We start from the raw sequence: 6,614 nt of genomic DNA on the forward strand, positions 1-6,614 counted from the left end.
ACCAGTTTGCAATCCCACCAGCAATGAAGAGGTGTTCCTCTTTCTCCACATCCTTGCCATCATCTGCTGTCACCTGAGTTTTTAATCTTAGCCATTCTGACTGGTGTGAGGTGGAATCTCAGGGTTGTTTTGATTTGCATTTCCTTTTCCTTGATGACTAAAGATGTTGAACATTTCTTTAGGTGCTTCTGAGTTCTTCACATTTTCTCTGTTGAGAATTCTCTGTTTAGCTTTGTTCCCCATTTTTAATAAGGTTATTTGGTTCTCTGGAGTCTATCTTCTTGAGTTCTTTGTATATATTAGATATTTTCCCTCTATCATATGTAGGATTGGTAAAGACCTTTGCCCAACCTGTTGGTTGCTGCTTTTTCCTACTGACAATGTTCTTTGCCTTACAGAAGCTTTACAGTTTTATGAGGTCCCATTTGTCAATTTTTTTTTATGTTTTGTTTTCTTTTTTTTCCCCCTGGATTTTTGTTTTATTGCATTATGATGAGAAAAGATACATGGTTTTAATTTATCTGAATTTGTTAACATTTACAAACATATTTTAAGTACGTAGAATTAAATCACATCCTTGTTTCCCTTTTCTACTCCAACTCCTCCCAGAGACCCCACTTCAATACCTACAATACCATTTTTGTCATATTCTTTAAAATTTATAAAATACTATAACAATAAATATGAATCAATTTAACAGTATTATGTAAATGCTTGTCTACAGCAATACTGAAAATACATACATTTTTATCAATATAAATATTAAATAACTCCAAACATATTAAGTGTACATTTCAAAATAATACATCACTACTAGTATTTTCTTAAATGAACACAAATATATAAATTCTTTTTGTTTGTTTGTTTTGTATTTAGTAGAGTTTAAAATCTTGGCTCTTACTGTGGTTCAAGCCCAAAATAAGAACAATTTTTAGACCTTGGATTTCATTGTAATAAGGCTATACTTCAATGACCCTCACATCACCCATTGTGCTGGTAACATATGTGGCATAAGATGACTTTGATGGACATCAGTGAGAGGAGAGGTCCTCAGCCCTGAGGTTGTTCAATGCCCCAGTGTAGGGGAATGGCAGGGTAGGAAGATGGGAGTGGGTGGGTAGGGGTGCACCCTCATTGAGTTTGAGGGAGGAAGGACGCAATACAGAATTTTTGAAGGGGATACCTGTAAAGGGGAAAACATTTGAAATGTAAAGAGAATATCCAAGAAAAAATTAAAGACAACTTCTTTCATTTTCCTCTTTCTGCCTTTGTCTCTGTCTCTTTATCTCAACTTGAAATTTGTTTGTGTCAAACCTTGAACATAAATAATGTTAAAGCAAGGACAGAATAAGTAATAATTTAACAGAGTCTGGTTATCTAAATTTTAGTGAGTACAACAATCATGTAAAACTGAACCTTGTAGAAATACTCATTCAACTTAATCATACTTTTAAAATTTATAAAATTTGACTGTATTGTGTACTTAGTCAAATCTGGAGACATACAAAATTTTTTATTAACAAGGCAGCTAAATTAAAAATAAGCAGCAGATTGCAGCTGTCTATTTAATTTGAATTTGGCATTTTTCAAACTTTCTGTACGTTACTTTATTATTAAAACAACAAAAGGGCACACATGTGGAAGAGAAACTGGTAAACAGAGCCAAAGGTCAGTGTGCAATTGCAGAGTGATTTTGTGGCCACCTGCTTTTGTTGCACAGTGCAACCTGTCCAGAGATGACTACCATCATGATGGTTACTTAGAATTCTGATTCTGACAGGATTTTAGTGAATGAAGCATACAATACACTCTGCAATTAGTAGGGCAAACTACATTCTTTGGTTTGGTGGAGTCCAGATTTTTGTTGTTAATACAGTGGGAAGCCAACAGAGGGGTTAACTATGCAACAGCAGTAGTGAACACACATTCTATGAGGTATATGCAGTACAGTTCATAAGCTCCTGCTTTTGTTCAAGCATCAATTGTTAATTACTTTAAGGCCTCCCTCAAAAGAAATGGAAGGGTTAGGCCATTCTGAAAGCCTGATTATGAAATTCAAACCAAAATACACAAAAACAACCAAATTAATTTAAAGGTATTTTAATTTTACTCCCAGAAAGAAATATTTTCAGTAAGGAATCATTTTACTCTTAGGAATGAACATTTATATATGGTATTTCTTGCTTTTCTAAATCTGTTATAGGTCATGGACTTTAGCTATGGTTTAATCTCTGACAGACATGGGTGCTGCCCAGGAAAATGCTCAGATCTTTGAATTCTTCCTCAGATGCTGGCATCTGCTACAGACTACTTGATGTCACCGTGTATCTTCTTCAGAGGTGTCAAATCTCCTGAAAGTCTCAGCCATGGTGAAAGTCCACAATTGGTAAGGGCTCTTCCTGGTCATTCAATATTCATGCTGGGGGATCAGGGGTAGAAACCCAACTTGTTGTAAGCTTCCTGAAAGAAACCAAGGGTGCCAAGCACTTAAATCAAGTTTCTTACTAAACTATTGCTTAAAGTTTCCATACGCTAGGAACTGGAGCATAGCAGAATTTTCTTCTTTGTACTTTCCACAAACACTTATTAAGAATATTTCTTTTTTTTTTTTTTTGGTTTTTCGAGACAGGGTTTCTCTGTGTAGCCCTGGCAGTCCTGGTACTCACTCTGTAGACCAGGCTGGCCTCGAACTCAGAAATCTGGCTGCCTTTGCCTCCCAAGTGCTGGGATTAAAGGCGTGTGCCACCACCGCCCAGCTAAGAATATTTCTTATTAAAAATAATTTCCCCCTCTCTTCTCGGTCTTCCTCTTCCTCTGTCCCTCCCTCAACCCCACTCCCTGTCTCTCCTTCTCTCTGGTGTTAAGTGCCACATTACTCTGTAATTGGATAGTGCACTAGGATAATTGGATTTTGCTCTCATTCTAAAGACTCAAAGTAAAATGGCAGGCAGAATTTTCCTTTCTGCAGTTCAGGCATAGGCAGTGGAAGGAAGATGCTATATTATACCCAACCGAATACTTTCTGGAATTCTTTATCAGCATTGCTATTTGGTAAACCCTATGTAGAAGCTTTTTATATATGGGAGTTACCCTGAATTATTTCCTACACCGTAGCTTCTTCCAATGACTTTATAAAACTCGAATTCAAAGGAAATAGGCACGCTGAAGAACACAGCACACAGTGTGCTTAGCCACGGTTACAACAGTTTCCTTCTGTAAGCTTGTTTTGTGTAGCACAACCCTGACAGAAAAAAAAATGGACATGTAAATTCTTATGGTTTTGTTCTAAAAACAGGTAGGATGAAAGATATAGCACTGGACTCCATGGAGGAAGGTTGTTTTATTCAGACCAACCTTGTTTTCTTCCCATAGAGTGTCAGTACTATAACTAACCTATTCAGGATCCAAAGAGCTATTCTCTGGGTGAGTGGTTTTCCAAAACACCTGTACTTGGTAATAATGAAAAGTACTTGGTGGAATAATGAAAAGGTCATTTCTGTACAGCATTAACAAGTTTGTATTAGTTCTACCCTCTCTTACAGACCTCTTACAATCTTGTCTTTTGAGTTAAGGACTTGGGCTCAACCTTTCTCAGTTTCAGCTTTCTAGCTAAGGCTAAAGAAGCACTGATTGATCATTCTTGACAAAGACATTTCTGAACAATTGCAGAGTAAAGAGCAATGGTTTCAGAACATCTTAGCTTTCCAGATGCAAACCAGAGAGACAGGGATAGAGATAGAGAGAGATAGAAAGAGAGAGATACAAAGATAGAGACAGAGAGAGAGAGGCAGGCCTATCTGGAACTTGTCCTGGAGAATGAAGAAGGGAGTGAGATTGGAAAAGGGTAGAGTACCCATAGCATCATGAACTTACATTGTCCAATGACACAAAGCTCAAGTCAGTGACCTTTAGTGCAGGGAGTGGTTTATTCACACCAAGACTCATTAGTGAAAGGCTGCACTAAGGCTCATTAACTCCTGATACTGCCTTTTATGTAGCAAAGGGAACTCCAAGATCTGGGAAATGCAAGCAAGGATGCAGGTGAGATCCAGAGAGATGTGCACTAAGCTGATAGGGGTTGGAGAGTTTCCATGGGCTCTGGGAGCTTCTCTGAGCATCATCAATTGAATCTCCTCAGTTTTTTTTTTTTTTTTTACACATTCCTATATTCTGTGACTTACAAAGGCTAAAACATTATGAGAAAATACTTCTACTGTTTGTTTACAGCATAAGTAAATCATCTTTGTAAAAACTTAAGTAAGCCTATTCAAATGTCATGGAAAAAAAGATTTGTTTTTTCCATGAAATATTTCCTCTCAAATATCTGAAAATGTGTTTTAAACAACTGAATAGTAAAATTTACCTTCTCATTCCTAGGTCTCACCTTTATTTTCTGAAAAGCAATATCAAAGAGATGTCTGATCTCTGAATTGAATTTGTTATAAAAGGAAAATGCTAGAAGCAACTCCTTATGAACAGAAACAGGTTCTAAGAGTCAAAGAAAGCCAAAAGGGAAAAGGAACACATCTCCCTGGGGCTGGGCCATAGTAACAGAGGAGGAATTCAAGGTCTCTGCTCTTGCTTTGGAGGTTGTGACACAGTACTCTTCTTGGCTTTGATGCTGGTTTACTGTAGCCAACACACATTCAAGCATACCACACCGCTGGGAGCCACACCCTTCCAGCACCTGCTCCTGTCTGCATTCCCCATCCTTGGCTACATACTGCCTGTGCCAGAGTTTGTTACTTTTGCTGGCTATTAGCAGGAAGGAAAGAAAAATATATCTGGGGAAGTATTAAAGATTGTGTGCCAAGACCCTTTTTGATATTTTCAGCCTGGCAGTGTGTGACCTGAATATTTTAGTTACAGTACAGGAAAACGAGGCCATTTTCCTCTTCAAATTGAGATCTATTTTAGGAGCAGGGAACAGCCTGTTTGTATCTTCGGATTAATTTTTCTTCCTAAACGCTCTTCCCATAGAATTATTTTTCTGAACCTTTTCAATACACCATCTGATTATGTCATTATTTTTCATTATAGACATGCCATTTTTCTGTACTTCTCAAAAGAAAAATGGTCATTTGATACAGTTGGTGGTTGGCATGTTTTGCCTTAAAACACTATTTCATGAAATGTGTTTTACAAATGTTTGCAGCTGCTCACAGCTTTCTAATTGGATTGCTGTTACTTTCCTAGATGCTAATTGTTGCCTACTTTGCATTGGCACAGTTATTTCAAAACATAAATGACTTGTCATAGTTCAGACTAGGAACATTTCTAGGTGTAAAATCCCTTGATTCCTTCATACACTTTCATGTTGCATGAATGTGTCTTGAGGAAAACAGAAACACAGCAAAGATAGCAAAAACAACTTTCTCAAAACAAACAAATATTTTTGAAAGAAAATATTCCTTATTACTTGATATTGACTGCTTATATACCTCCCCCAATTTATGTTTTGAAGCCCTCACTATAAACATATTTGGAGATGAACCTTTATGGGAATATAGCTAAGTGACGTCATAGACTCTCAGACCCTGAAGCCTTGAGTGAAATGCACTCCTGGTTCTCAATTATTGAAGTGCCTGCAATGGTAAGATGAGCAGACTAAGTTAGGGTTGTATATCACAACCTAATTATATTGATATATATTAGAACAAGGACCCCATGTAGAGCACTGAGGTCTACACTCCCAGGAACAGACAAACACCCTATAGGCAGTCCTCAGAAGACATAGACGGTTGCCATTGTTTCTGGAATGTCCCTCTGATGCTCCAGCCTTGCTTTAACAACTTTCCCCTGGACAACTTAACTCTAGTCATTCATCTTTCTACCTGTGTAAATGTATACAATGTTTCTCCTTGAGATTTGTTTTTCCATATTACTTCTCGAGTATTGCTATTGGTGAGTGGCGTTAAGCTGTGTTAATGTATTGCATTTGTGAGGTCTCATGATGATATGGAGAAGGCGCCAAAGACTCACCTGCAGATAAGGCCACTTGACAACATCACATAAATGGTGATATTTACTTCCTCTGTGCAAATATCTAGAAATGAAGCCGTGCCTGAGTCATGCCCAAGTATAACTTTAAAGGAAGTGGCTTTGTGTTAAGACCTGAGAGTGGGAGCCACTGTACATTCATGCCAGTATTGGTGATGTCATTTTAAATATTGTAGACAGTGTATAAAGTTATAACATCATATTTTATATGAATTTAACTCATGACATATTGATGTATTTTTGATATACTTAATGTGAGCATATTAAAATGTTTTGCACATTTTTATTGGGTTGTTCTCCTTTTATGGGTGGTTTGTGCAAAAGTCCCTAGTCAGATATATTTATATTATGAGATCCTCTCTTATATATTATATTATGGATGCTATATATTATTTCACAAATACATTTCAGTACTCTATGGCACCTTCATTTTCTTTCTTTCTTTCTTCCTTCCTTCCTTCCTTCCTTCCTTCCTTTCTTTCTTTCTTTCTTTCTTTCTTTCTTTCTTTCTTTTTCTTTCTTTCTTTCTTTCTTTTTCTCTCTCTCTCTTTCTTTTTCTTTCTTCCTTCCTTTCTTTCTTTCTTTCTTTCTTTCTTTCTTTCTTTCTTTCTTTC

At 36.9% G+C, this 6,614-nt stretch overlaps 1 long non-coding RNA gene across 2 annotated transcripts in view; it reads right to left on the reverse strand.

Annotated features, from left to right (window-relative positions):
* Positions 1-2,274: 2,274 nt before the first annotated feature.
* LOC116084567 overlaps positions 2,275-6,614 on the reverse strand; it is a 22,379-nt gene continuing 18,039 nt past the window's right edge. For both annotated transcript variants that reach the window (XR_004116165.1, XR_004116166.1), the window contains exon 4: positions 2,275-2,460. This is a non-coding gene — a long non-coding RNA (uncharacterized LOC116084567). The remainder of the gene's footprint in view (positions 2,461-6,614) is intronic.

The sequence above is a fragment of the Mastomys coucha genome, unplaced genomic scaffold (assembly GCF_008632895.1).
Source record: "Mastomys coucha isolate ucsf_1 unplaced genomic scaffold, UCSF_Mcou_1 pScaffold9, whole genome shotgun sequence".
In the NCBI taxonomy this organism is placed as follows: domain Eukaryota; kingdom Metazoa; phylum Chordata; class Mammalia; order Rodentia; family Muridae; genus Mastomys; species Mastomys coucha.